General features: G+C 40.9%; 1 protein-coding gene across 3 annotated transcripts in view; it reads left to right on the top strand.

The window, feature by feature from the left end:
* The first annotated feature begins 12,992 nt into the window (after positions 1-12,992).
* LOC119165877 (uncharacterized) overlaps positions 12,993-14,166 on the top strand; it is a 122,134-nt gene continuing 120,960 nt past the window's right edge. For all 3 annotated transcript variants that reach the window (XM_075870610.1, XM_075870609.1, XM_075870608.1), the window contains exon 1: positions 12,993-13,339. The gene's annotated coding sequence lies outside the window, so the exon portion shown is untranslated. The remainder of the gene's footprint in view (positions 13,340-14,166) is intronic.

The following is a 14,166-nucleotide window of genomic DNA, read 5'->3' as shown; positions in this document are numbered from 1 at the left end:
TCGTACCGCCTTGAAGCGGGTACGCACCAATGACATAATTTTTTTCAACCATCCAACAGAAAGATTTCCTCACTTCCATGTCATTCACTGTGAGAAAACTGCAAAGCAAGCCGCGACCGTATTTTCTTCCGTAATTGCCAGGTGTCTTTCCAAAACTCTCGGGGCTGGATACAAGGTAATCAAAATGGCCAATGGAGACCTCTTCCTCAAAATTCAGGCAAAAAACAATTTGCAAAGCTAGATGGCCTCTCATTTTTCGTTGACGTACCGATCACCATAACACCACAGAGATCAATAAAAATAACTTGCAGAGTAGTATCTGAAAAAGACTTACTTGACCTGACTGAAACTGAACTTTTGGAGGGGAGGAAAAGCAGAAATGTGACTAATGTGCTGAGAGTTATCCTCAGAAGGGATAACAAAGAAACACCAACGAAACACTTAATACTCACTATTGCTTTCAGTAAACTGCCTGAATCTATTTAAACAGGGACCACGAAGACCTCTCTCAGACCGCACATACCGAACCCTCGTCGTTCCTTTCAATGCAGAAGTATGATCATAGCTCTGAAAGCTGTCGTGGTTGCCAGACTCGTGTACAATGTGGAGTCCTGGGCCACGTGTCTGAGAACTGCAAACAACCACCACACTGTGTAAACTGTGAAGGAAACCATGCCACATATTAACGTTCTTGCACATACTGGACAAAACAAAAAGAGATACTTACGTTGAAGGTGAAAGTGAACATTTCATTTAAAGAAGCAAGAAAAAGGGTCTCAACATTCTATAGCCCAAATTATGCTGATGCGCCTCGTCACGGGGCGCCGCCGCACCAGACCCCGTCACTCCTTCATCCCGCGCATAGCGAGCTGGCGGTAGTGGCGCCTTCCCACAAGGCGGCTGTAGTACAGACTACACCGCCTACTCCTGAACAGAGACCGGAGACCCCAGGGTCCTCAGGTCTCAAGGCTTCACCTCACCAAGCGAGGCCCCAAATTCGAACTACCAGCTCACACGTGCGGGCATCCAGTGCCTCTGGGGAGGCAATGGATACATCGGCACCCTTGGTGCCGAAAGAGCAGTGTGGCACCTTGGAGCGCGCCAAGAAACAAAAAAGCAGATAACAGGACCTGGTGACGGCCCTGTTACATTAACTCAAACTCCCTGCCTAAACAGCACTCGCTTTTTGAACACACAGCACTACTTCACATTCACCGTGAACACTCAACTATACAATGGAACGTCAGGGGCGTTCTCAGAAGCCTCGAAATTCAAGAACTTTTACAGGAACACTCACCAAAAGTGCTGTGTGTACAAGAAACACACCTCAATTCAAAACACCAACGTTCTTCGTAAATACGCTATTTTCCGTAAGAAGCGGGATGATGCATTGGCATCATCCATGACACCATTATAGTAAATCAAGGGATTTCATGCACACACAGCTCCAAACGTCCCTGAAAGCAGTGGCTGTTCAACCTGTTCTTTTTAGTAAACTGATCACAATTTGCACTATTTACATTCCTCCAAGCTATCAGCTACAAAAACATGACTTAAAATCTTTAATTGATGCACTTCCGGAGCCCTATTTTCCCCTTGGAGACTTTAATGCACATAGCAGGCTACGGAGTGAGTCTCGTTGCGACGCGCGATGTTGACTGAATGAACAGTTCCTTCTCTCATCGAGCGCCTGTCTTCCGAATAAAAATAACCAACCTATTATAATCTCGTCAATAATACCTACTCCTCCATAGACCTAAGCACATTATATCCGTCTCTTGTGTTTCTACTCCAGAGGAAAGTCAACAGTAATCCGTACGAAAGTGACCGCTTCCCCGTAGTTTTGAGCGCAACTACAACTACAGAAACTGAGTGTCCACCACATGTTCCCAAATGGCTAATAAACAGAGCCGACTGAGAACAGTTCTATACCATCGCTCGTATATATAGGAGTGACATATGTTATTTGAGCATTGATGTGCCTGTCAACTACTTCACAGCGTTTTTGATTGATGCTGCAACAAAATGCATCCCACAAACAAATGAACACTCTGGAAAACAGCATGTGCCGTGGTGAAACTCTGAATGCCGAAACGCACGCACACAGCAAAACAGAGCATGGTGGTTGCTTCGAAACTCACCGACAGCCGAAAATCTTGACAGCTTCAAGATAATAAAGGCTCAAGGCAGGAGAACACGTCGGCAGGCCAGAAGAGAAAGCTGCAGACGTTTTTGTCAGGGATCAATTCATACACACAGGAGGCTAAAGTCTGGAACATTGTTGGTAGGGTAACAGGAAGACAAGCACGCTTACTCCAACTCGTAAACACACAGTGTGACATATTAGATCAGGCAAACTTCCTCAATGCACACTTCGAACGGGTGTCCAGGTCGTCACACTATACTGACGCATTCCAAAAATATAAAGCAAGAGAGAAAAGCACAAACTAGAACACAAATGAACAAGATACGAGGCATACAACGTAAGTTTTAGCTTAAGTCAGCTCCAAATATCACTAAACTCCTGCAGTAATTCAGCCCCTGTTGTAACCGTGTGCTGTATAAAATGCTCAAAAACCTACCAATCAAATCGCAAAAAACTTTAATTTGATTGTGCAATGCTATTTGGTTTCTGGCACTTTTCTGCTTCCTGGAAAAAGGCTAATATTATTCCCATTTTGAAAAAGGACAAGGACGCATCTTCAGTTTCGGGTTATAGGCCCATTGCACTTACAAGCTGCTTGTGCAAAGTCTCCGAAAATATGATAAACTGTCGCCTTGTACATTTCCTTGAAACAAACAATTTACTCTACCCATTTCAGTTCGGGTTTTGATATGGTAGATCCACCACAGACCACCTTGTTCGTATCGAGGCACGATCAGAGACGTCGTCCATAAACAATACTTTCTTTCTGTGTTCTTCGATATCGAAAAGGCTTAAGATACAACATGGCGCTTTTGAATACTAAGAGACCTGTCCCCCTTGGCGTGCGCGGAAGAATGTTTAACATAATCGAAAGTTACCTTTCAAACCGGTTATTACGTGTCCGACTGGGCAGCGTTCTTTCCCAAACATCTGTCTAAGAAACATGCAAGCCGCAGGGTGGTGTACTTAGCTGCACACTTTTTCTCGTCAAAATGAATATTTGGCGCATGTCTGTCCTACGCAACATGTTTTATTGTACATATGCCGATGACGTCCAGCTTGGCTTTAGATCTGGCAATCTGGCCATGTGTGAGTGCCAAGTTCAGCTTGGTTTGAACAAAGTCTCCAATTCGGCTGAAGAAAACGGGTTCCAACTGAATGCACAGAAAAGTACGTGTGTCTTGTTCTCCAGGAAAAGAGGCAGTCATGCCGAACCCGATATTTTACTGCATGGTCAAAGTCTTTCCGATAATACCGAACACAAATTTTTTGGCCTAATCTTGGACACCAAGCTAACCTTCATGCTACACATCAGATATCTAAAAAACAAGTGCATAAAAGCTATGCACGTTTTAAAAGTGGTGTCTCGCACTACGTAGGGAGCGACAAGAAGTGTTTAATAAATTTTTATAAAAGCCTCATACATACCCGTATAGACTATAAGGCAATAGCATATCAATATGCGACACCTACTGCCCATTAAATGCTTGACCCTAATCATCATCTAGGCATCCATCACTCCACGGGTGCTTTTCGCACTAGCCCTGTGGAAATCCTGTACGTGGAATCTAACGAATGGTCGCTCCACTTACAGAGATGTTACATGTCTCTTAAATATTTTCTTAATGTATATGCAGACAAGGATCACCCATAACATTCCACAATTAATGAGATGTCAAGCCTTGCTGTGTTTGAGAAACGGCCTTCTATGATACAGCCCTACACACTCCGTGTGAGGGGCCTAGCGAAGAAAACCGGTGTGCAACTTGAACACCATTTGATGGCTCCCACAGTATACCTGCCACCGTAGAAATGGTAGGCAATAGATTTCGACGTGTCTTTCTTGGGGGTTAGAAAGCATGCACCGATTGCACTTATCAAGACATACTTCCTAGAACTACAATAGAAATACACATGTCCTGAGTTTTCGGAGGCCGGCGTTCTGCACTCTGATTCAAGCATTTTCACCGGTGAAGCCTATGCGATACTCGCGGCTGTAAAACACATTAAAAAATAAAACAACAAGAGGCAATATTATATACAGATTCCCCCAGCGTAATAAAAGCTCTGAAAACTCTTAAAAAGCAGCAGAACCCTGTCCTTGTCTCGCTTTATTCGCTCTTATGCACACTCTACTCGTCTAAGCAGCATGTTGTAGTATGCTGGGTGCCAGGACACCACGAAATACAAGGCAATGTTCTGGTGGACTAGCTAGCTGGATCCGCCAACAAAACCACTTCCAATATATCGATACCAGTTTCTGCACTCGACTTGAAAGCTTCTCTAAAACGAAGACTCAGGGGCTACTAGCAGAGCACAAGGGACAAACACGCAGGTAATAAATTGCGTGTCATCAAGCCGCAACTTGGTCACTGGCCGTCAGTATTAAAATCACGCCTAACTGAAGTAATCCTTACAAGGTTAGGAACAGGACATACACACACAACACATTCATTTCTTTTATTTGGGTTCGATCCACCTTTGTGTGATAGATGTGGAGAAGCACTCACCGTACTTCACATTCTAATTCCGTGTAAAGAGTTAGACACGCTGAGAAGACAACACTTTCAGTTACCCTACCGAGAACAGATACCACTCCATCCTGCAATGTTCGTCGGTAGGTAACAACTTTTTACTCAAAAATCATTGTTAGCTTTTTTAAAAGAAATTCATACTTTGCATATCATATGCCCGGGCATTCCGTAGCACGACCTCTCCAGAGAGGTCTCCGCTGTGCTGGCTACACAACAAAGCACTTGCCTCACGGCCCTTGGACGCAAGAATTTGAAAGAGTACGTGAGGCAGCTGTGCTAATGCCATATATGACCACCATCGTTTTTTTTTATTATCACAACTTTTGTCATTTATTAACACCGCACACTGTTCACGGCATGATCAAGATTTTATTTCTTAAATGTTTTTACCCGCCTCAGCGCGAGACATTTTATGGCCTTTAGACAGCTTTTTATCACAATCATTGTCCATATCACAAGTAAGATGAACTGGCACTCTTTGACTATGAAATGGCCCTTGCGCCACAATATACTCAAACATCATCATCATGAGGCTTTCACATTTCACTCTCATGTTTGAAGGCAAGCTAACAGATATTTTTTTTAGCATTCCGAAATCGTCTTGTAATGAAACAAGTGTGATCAGCATAACAGATTTACTTTTGGTGTGTGCAGCTTTTACAACCTCAGAATAATCTCGAGCCCTAGTTGCGTTCCGTACATCAGTACCACCGCAGTTCAAACTCCTAAAATTAGTGTAGGACCCAAGTCACTGCGGGTTAAAATTGATTGAGCTTGCACATTTTTTAGCACGATCATCACTTGATAGATCATTATTTTTAGTATTTCCAGAGTTGAAATTCTTAGCAAGTGTTCGAAATAGAAAGTTTGCTTTACTTTCCGTGATTTTGCAAAATATCACGAAGGAATACATTATCAGCGCCGCAAATTTCTATTGAAACCTCAGCGGAGTCAGTTGAAAAAATTGAAGTTATTATCTTAGGATTCCGCGCCTTCTCCCTTCAAATAATTTCTCTTTACACAGAGCTGCTCTGACGGTATCGCCCTCTGTTCATTCTGCGAACGGTCGGAGGAAGCTATTGAAGATTACCTTGTACCATGTCGTCACTCTGCAGTATTTAGAAAAAGAATACCAGCTATATTGTTTGCGAAGCTAAGTTTAAGTTTAACCACAGAAACTTTTCTAAATTTCGATGCCTCTGTTTTGAGGCATTGCAATAGAAAGTAATTCGTGCGTTGTGTGATTTGATTCAAGCCACAAAATGTAGTTCATCATGATGCCCTCTTTCACAAATGCTAAAAAAATGAGTTGCAAAATATTTTGAAATGCGAATAAATATGAGTCATACATCCAAAATAATCAGGTTTGATCTACTCCGATTTATGCTCGGCTCCAAATATCAGAATAATACAATTATATTATTCATTATTTTTGTTTTTTCGTTTCTCACAGTTTGAGTGTTTATTTTTGTATTGTCTTTTTTCGTGCCATATTTTGAGGGGGTAGGGAGTGGCACTAGTGCAGTAACCGTCCATAGGACACTATACGTTTTTTTTTTTTTGGTCAATGACCCAGAGTGGGTGTATGTCATGGTTTAAAGGCTGCAAAGAAGCAGCTGCTGGCGTACTACAGAAAAATACTTATTATTGACGGCGTAGTGAGTAGTCACTTACCGGCTGCATTTCCGATCGAGGCGGAAACGTTGTAGGCCCGTGTGTTCATATTTGGGTGCACGTTAAAGAACCCCAGGTGATCGAAATTTTCGGTGCCCTCCACTACGGCATCTGTCATAATCATTTGGTGGATTTGGGACGTTAAACCACACATATCAATCAATGAGTACTCACCTAGTGGACTTGTAGCCTTTATCCAAAGAGTGTTTTCAAAATGTTCTGAAAGGCCGCATTTCCATCTTTCGCTGTGACTGCGCTGCGTGTTCCGCGTTGGCTTGTATTTTTTTTTCAGCTGAGCTGACATACCAATTCTCGTGCTTTCAGTATACGCACCAAGTAAGTGACGAGAGCAAGGTGCTTTCCTAAGCGATGACGTGCGGCATGCCACCAAAATCGGTTACAAGATTCCCTAAATAGGTCTGAATCGGGTGTCAGTTTTTCCTGCTAAACCGTTTTGCAGTTGAAAATGCATAGATAATCATAAAACCCTGATACCTGAAAATTTATATTTTCATTATTCCAGCGATCGTTTAAGAAGATTTCTATGCGCCTGCCAGGGTGCCATACTGTGACATTTGTTCTTGCATCAACGCATGGTTTTGACTTGGATCAATCGCAAAAGCCGTCGCAGAGGCCGAGAAAAATCGTCCGAGCTACCATGTTTCAGCGTATTGTCGGTGTCAGTAAATATGCACTGAGCTTTCTTTGACATTCAAAAAATCAATAGATTTATGGACATCATCATGTGATTGAGCCATTGTTGATGTAAAACTGGGTACGAGGAAGGCTAATTGAATGCAGCAATCAAGTGGTACAGTGCTGCAATGACCTGTGTCGCTCACAGCTAAAGATTGTATCTGTATGTTCAGAAATATGAGCCTTCGTTCGCGCAATAGTAATGCTTCTTTTGAACCCTACAAAAAGCACCACGCAAGTCAATATGTACCACATCAAAAATCTTTCAAAAACTATATCAAAGCTTACCTTCTATCCTGTCTTCAAGATTGATAAGTTCTGTATATAGCAGTCATATGTTTCTCTGGTTTCGTTATTTGTAGTGTTATGACTCTTTCTTTATTACTGTACAAGTATGTACTCCATTTACTCTGTACAAAAACAATGTTACGCATGCATTATTAGTGTGTTATATTGTATTTCTTTTTATAGTGTATGCTCTGAATGGTGATTTAGGGTACTTGGGTCCCATCAGGCAGAAGACATCTGCCTTTTGCCCTTGTATCCGAGACATATATTTGTCTGAAATAAAGACAACAACAACAGCAATAAAAAATGTCACATGCGCCCTTTACAATGTCAGAGTGTCTGTACTTGTGATGAAAAAGCAATACAAAAATTTCTAGCGTATTGAAATATATTTTTAAATGTTTCTGCTTATTCGTTTGTACTCGTGCTTGCTGTGATCTTCTAGGTTTTCTACGGACTGCTTAGCACAGCGTGAATGAATAAACTGAATGCTTTGCAGTATTCATAACAAACTCATTTTCGTACAGGAGGTGCACCACCAGCCAAGGTTTTTCTGCCTCCGGGATTACGGAGTACGTATCTAGCTTACATATGAATGTTTTAAAGCCGCAGCTTATACTGTGAATATTTCATTCGCAAAACAATCTGAGTAAAGTAAAATCAGTGAAACGCGCCAAATCTGCCATCATTTCCTAAGATTTTTAACCTTTATTATCCACGCGGTTCCATCAATATTATGCATGTTAAGTTCATATTATGGTCAAGTATCCTGAATATAGTGCTTCAGAATACAATGGTTCGAATTGGAAAAAAAAACAGAAACGTTAACTTCCCAACGCATACGAAAGATATTCCCTCGAAAATTGCGCTTAGTGTTTATTCTGCTAATATCGTCGTGTGCATAAAAACTTTGGGCAACTCTCGTAATGTGCCAAGAAGAAATATGGATGAGCCGATGTTATTACCATGTGCAATACATACTCCAATCTATATATTGAAGCGTTTAACAATGAACTTCTGCTTTGGTCACATTTCCACTACAAGGAACAGGAGGGGTTGTTTTTGTTCTGTCCATACATTTGAACAAGCCCCTTCACAGTGGTTAAGGTGGCTTACCGTTAAGCTGATTTAGCAGCTGGCCATGTAAAGCACGCGAAGTAGTTATGGTTCTTTGAGACAGTCTACTCAGTTTTGGCAGGCTTTAGGACTGTACTTAGCTGGACTACTCATAGCTAGATCTGCAGAAGGCGTTAAGCTTGTTTTCAATACAAACATCACATTCAGCTCAAGCTCATACGTTCAGTAACTGGTATCTTTTTTAATGGGTGAAATCTACATGAGGAGTATACATTGCAAAGGACAAGCTAAAAAAAGCAACCTCATCATAACATACGCAATTCGCATACCTTAAATCTGCTTGCAAACTTCTAAGCAGAACTGTTGACATGAACGCAAGCGTGCTATATTTTTGTTCACAAATCTTTCCTCATTCTTTCATATACCGGCGGCTAACCTTCAACTTGATCGTCATTGCTATATAGTTTATAAGAGCAAAACAGGGCCGCTGTGACAAACTATCTCGTTTACCTGAAGCCCCAGAAAGATATGAATTTTTGGTATCACTGCACCATAACCTGTGATTCGAATTTCTCCTCTGCTTGAGTTAGAAAATCTTAAAATTTACTCCAGTAGTTGAGTACAAATCCTTGTGGTAATATTCCGTAATAATATTGACATTGTTGGCTCTCTCAGCGTCCATCATTCTAGCCAAAGTGCCAGTCAGGATAGTTGGTAGATCTTCATCTCAATAAAAAAAATTAAACACGTTAAAGTAAGGTACAAATGTAGAAAAAACGGAGTTAAAAGGGAACGATAGTACCTGATTTAACAGAGCAAGGCGTGTTTGCTTAGCAAGCACAGGTTCTATTTGCTGTACTTTTTTTTCTGCAGTTGTATGTGAACCAATTTTTATGAAGACTACCATGATCTGTACGTAATCGACACATTAATCAACATTTTTCCAGAGTACATTATTGTCAATGTAACTGCGTTTTAAAAGAGTCATGATTCTTGAAATAGATTAGGTAAGCAGCATGCTAGCGATAAAGACTAATACGCAGAAAACTGAACTATTGGTCAGCCGTCTAAGAATAACATAAAAAATTCGGGACATCAAGTGAGGCACCAGAATGGGCAAAGCACGACGTATATTTATCATAAAAACTTACTGCAGAATTGAGCTACCAGAAGGAAATATCTACACAAATAGGAATAAGCTGTAGCGAATTCTGCGTCCAATTTTGGATAATGAATGGTACTTTCCCATTATGTTTCAGGTAAACAAAAATAATGGTCACCCTCATGTTATCGGTATTTAACAACGGTGCAGAAACCTGGGCGCTACGATTGTTCTTTAGCCCAAGAGTAACAGGGCTAAGCTGATTATTTCATAATGCCACACTGCGACTGTTGAGAAGCACAGCTTGTGTTGTAGCCGGTAGTATAGGTGTTTTTCAGGTTTCTGGTTAAGGCCGAGACAGCATACTGCAAATGTGTTTACACAAAAATCTCTGAATCTGTTGCTTTCTGCACTTCTTTTTTTCAATTAGGGCCTGGATAGAAGTGCTGTCTACAACGCCTTGCTACTTCTGGAATGGACAACTTACTGGAATGGACAGTAAGTTGGACAGGTGCCGATTCAAAGGACAGGATGATTCAAAAATCTGCCGGACCGAACCCGTACTGTTATTTCACAAGGAACCTTAGAAGTACCACAATTGTGAACCAATACGAATTGCTCCAGTACACTCCTTGAAGCCTCACTAAGCGTTGGTGATGACGTTTTTATTTAGCGGCGGCTGAACCTGGTTGAATAGTACACATATAGCTGTGATTGTGGTCCAACGAAACCAATAGTCCAGCCAAATATGTTGGTGAATGGGCTAGACTAGCGAAACAAAAATGCTAAAAAGGCGAGGTGTTTCATACTTCCTACATTATTCGACACATGGAGCCTCCATACGCGTCTGGGTACATGCACTGTGTGACGTTATTGCATCAGCACCCTGTAAAAACTTTGAGTCTGTTCCTCGTCATGAATGGCCGAATAAAATACTTAAAAATTAATTTCTGAGCTGTAAATGCTTTTTCGCAAGACGTGCTGGACGTGCTGAACTTGCTGCCTAATGATAAAAACAAATTGGCTGTTTAAGCTTACTCTTCCTGAAACAATCGAGGCTGATATTAGATTTTTTTGAGCTTAGGAAAAATGGCTTATATAGGATTGATATGATGTTTTAAACGAAAAAGAGTTCAACCCGTATCCTACAGTGGCCTGCCACATTCTAGCCGCGCATCTTTGATTAGCTGAGTCATTCCACACGGTGGCTTCCATGCAGATGAAAGGCGCGCCTACTTGTTCAATGATTGGTGCCTTGTCAAACTAAAAAAACAGCAAAGTAATAAGACTAACATGAATAGCACTCTATGAATAGCACTCTATGAATAGCACAGGGGAAATTCCTACTCAATCATTTAACAGTTGAAAGAAATTAGTCTCATCTTCACTGCTTCAAAAGGCTAATGATGCGCATCTGTGCCAAGCATTTCCAACACTTGCTTTTTACCTAATGACTTGTATTGTTCAGTCTGCATCGTTAAGAATAATACAATGACTTTTATTCGTCGACAACTCAAACTGATCCCAACAGCAATGTCACCTGATTTCAAATTACGTATAAAAGGCTACAGCCGATGTAAAGTTTTAAATAAAAAAATAGGGGGCTTTTAATCTTCATTTTTAACAGTTAAAAGCGACCTTGATATAACGTAATTTAAACCACTTAGTGCATACTTTTTATTGTTTGATGTTCCTGGAGAAGTGAAAATTGCAGAATATAACAGTGTAAGTGATAAAGTTGAAAGCGGCTTGCGTCAATCAAGCTTTCGCATATGGCTGCATTATGTGTAATGGGTAGCATGCTTCAAACCATGAACAATTATGCTTGTGAAATGTGAAAGTTACTACCCAACCACTACGTTGTCTTGAGTCCACACGTACAGTAACGCGTGAGCCTTTGGTAATGGGTGGGCAGCTCTAAACCATGAATCAATATGTTACTGACATGTTCTGATGCTCGATGACAATGTTCACTTGTACCACTCAATATTACTGCGATAATTCGTACTGCATTGTGAAGTATGTGTATATAAGGCGCGTGTGCTTCTAACGCATGAACATTATTTTTACGGAATTTCTGGGGAGGGGCGCTTCAATTTCTTTACGAACGAACATGTGACAGCAAGGTAGAGCACCAGATAGCCATACAGTAAGTCTGGGTAAATCCTCTATAAAACCACATTTTTTCATTAAAGATTTCTTGCCTCTTTGTCAATTCTTTTGACAACGGGAAGATAATGACATTTCAATCACAAGGAACGACGCCGATGCAGACACCAACACCATAAATTCCGCGAAACAAGTTCGTAAGCGCTATAGCGTTGGAACTTAAATTTATTGCTTCCTACGAAGCAGGTCGCTCAAGTTGTGCATTCTTTGCAGCGTCGCAAATACACCGTTACTAGGAACATGCATAAACTGAACTTCTAGACGCCCAAAATGCGGCGCTCGGTCTCGCTTGTTTGACACAAAGATGTGTCTATGCACTAATGCACCCTGCCGTTCAGGCTCCATTCCACTCAATTGTATGGCTGTGTAATCTGCTATAGATAATTTTTAAAAAAGAACTTAGCTTATGTGTATTATGCACTACCACGCATCTTTACGCTTTGAAGTTACCTGAAGAAAATGGTGCCCCTGTGAAATAATACTCGTGCTCTAAAAAATGATAACTAATTTACCCACGGCATCGAATTCATCGTCTATTTAGGTTATTCATAAAAACAAGCACTATAGTTTTGACCACGAGTGATTGCCCTAATGCATGTGCTTTCTGTGAGGTCGCATTGAATTTGATTCAGTGTTTTCTTGAATTCTCTCCTGCCCCACTCGATCACCATTAACATTAAAAACTGGATTAAAAATTGTGTTAACTTGCAACACTCTTGTAACAACGTTGCGATCAAAGACCAGTTACTAGCTGAAAATTCCATTTTCGGTGAAAACTGCCACGTCAATATTCAGATGAGAAGTGACAAGGGAAAGTGAGGAGGTGGTAATGTCAACTCTGAGGACGCATAATACAACCCCGGCTGTCGCAAGCGCCCGCTGGCTGCAGATTACTGAACCCATGTATAGAGCAGTATTACATAAATGGTGAATAATATTAGAATAACATGAATAAAAATAGCTTCCGGTAAGCTTTGCGTGTGTAACTGAATGGTGAGCTACGTCTCTGTGCTATAAAACTTTGACTAATCTTTAGGTGTCTTGATTAGATGATTGAGGTACAAGCATAGGAAAAGAAACCAGGCCGAAACACCCTGAAAATAGGCGTGTTAGGTGTTTTATGTTGATCATGCAACATTATGTAAAAAGGTTGCCCTAATTTTAAAATTCTACTGACAATCTGATTCAAAACGTAAAATAATGATCGAGGTTTCTTGCGAATAGATTCAAAACAAAATGGTAGCACTGATAGGCTGCAGCTGGTTGTTTCTTCATTGTACAGCTGCTTCAGTTTTTTACCCTTCATTCGTCATCTTTAGCTATGAATGGAATATCTCATGGCTTCAGAGACAACAGAGTAATAATGCAGCAATGACTGTTGAATTCCAGTGACCCGTCAGCATATAATTATTACTCATACTGACACAGCTGCTAAATTAAAACGTTTACTCAATATGAAGGCCCATGCAGATGATTTGGCCAATTGCGAAATTGTGCAAAAATAGACACTTCCTGATATCTTCCCATTCTCGCATGTCGTCATCTTACGGCTAACGTTTACGTATATTGCCACTTCGTCTAGTCTTCACTGTTCCTAGAACGTCTACAAACGTCCGGGTACTTCGGTGGCTCTTCCATGCAGTGATTTAACAAGTGAGTCGCTTTTATTAACGAATAGTGTGCAAAACATCTGAGCTGGTCATTTTATCGTAAAGGCGTCTAAAATATATTACAAAAATGACAGCATATCCGCCTAGTGAATTAAAATTAGTACAGCAAAGTGCTGCAGGGTTTCATTGCTGATCCGTGAATCCTCCGTGAATCCTCCGCAAACATCGCCCACTAAATTATCAAAGACGTGACAAACGCTGTATATAAAGATACAGCAAATTTTATTATTCGTAAGTGGAAGCTATACGTCGCTTCTGTTTCCTCTTTATTATAGCAGCTTTATGATTGGTGACATGGTGGATCGGTGTTAGGCGTAGTGGGATGCTTGTAAAAACAAAGTAGTGGGCAGTTTGCAAATGTGTAACAGTAGGCGGTCTTGTACAAAGAAGGGATGGACACAGTGGAACAATCTATGGTTCTTTTACACCCGCCTAGATACAAGTAAATCACCATATTGCATTTCATATTGCCTACTTTTCAACAGTATTTGCTTTATTGTCGGTGAAGTGGTGGACAGTGGTGGGGCATAGTGAAATGTTCGCAAGGACAAAGTAGCGGGCGGCTGGCCATGTTGGAACTATAGGCGGTCACGTACAAACATACAAGGGATAGGCTGACCCATGCCTTTAGGAGCTTCGCCCCTAAAATAAGTGAATTCTTGACGAATTTGAATAGTGGGAGTATTCTTTATCTATCTATCTATCTATCTATCTATCTATCTATCTATCTATCTATCTATCTATCTATCTATCTATCTATCTATCTATCTATCTATCTATCTATCTATCTATCTATCTATCTATCTATCT

This window comes from Rhipicephalus microplus, chromosome 8 (genome assembly GCF_043290135.1).
Source record: "Rhipicephalus microplus isolate Deutch F79 chromosome 8, USDA_Rmic, whole genome shotgun sequence".
NCBI classification, from domain to species: domain Eukaryota; kingdom Metazoa; phylum Arthropoda; class Arachnida; order Ixodida; family Ixodidae; genus Rhipicephalus; species Rhipicephalus microplus.
The sequence above is the reverse complement of the archived record's forward strand: the minus strand, read 5'-3'. Positions and strand labels throughout refer to the sequence as shown.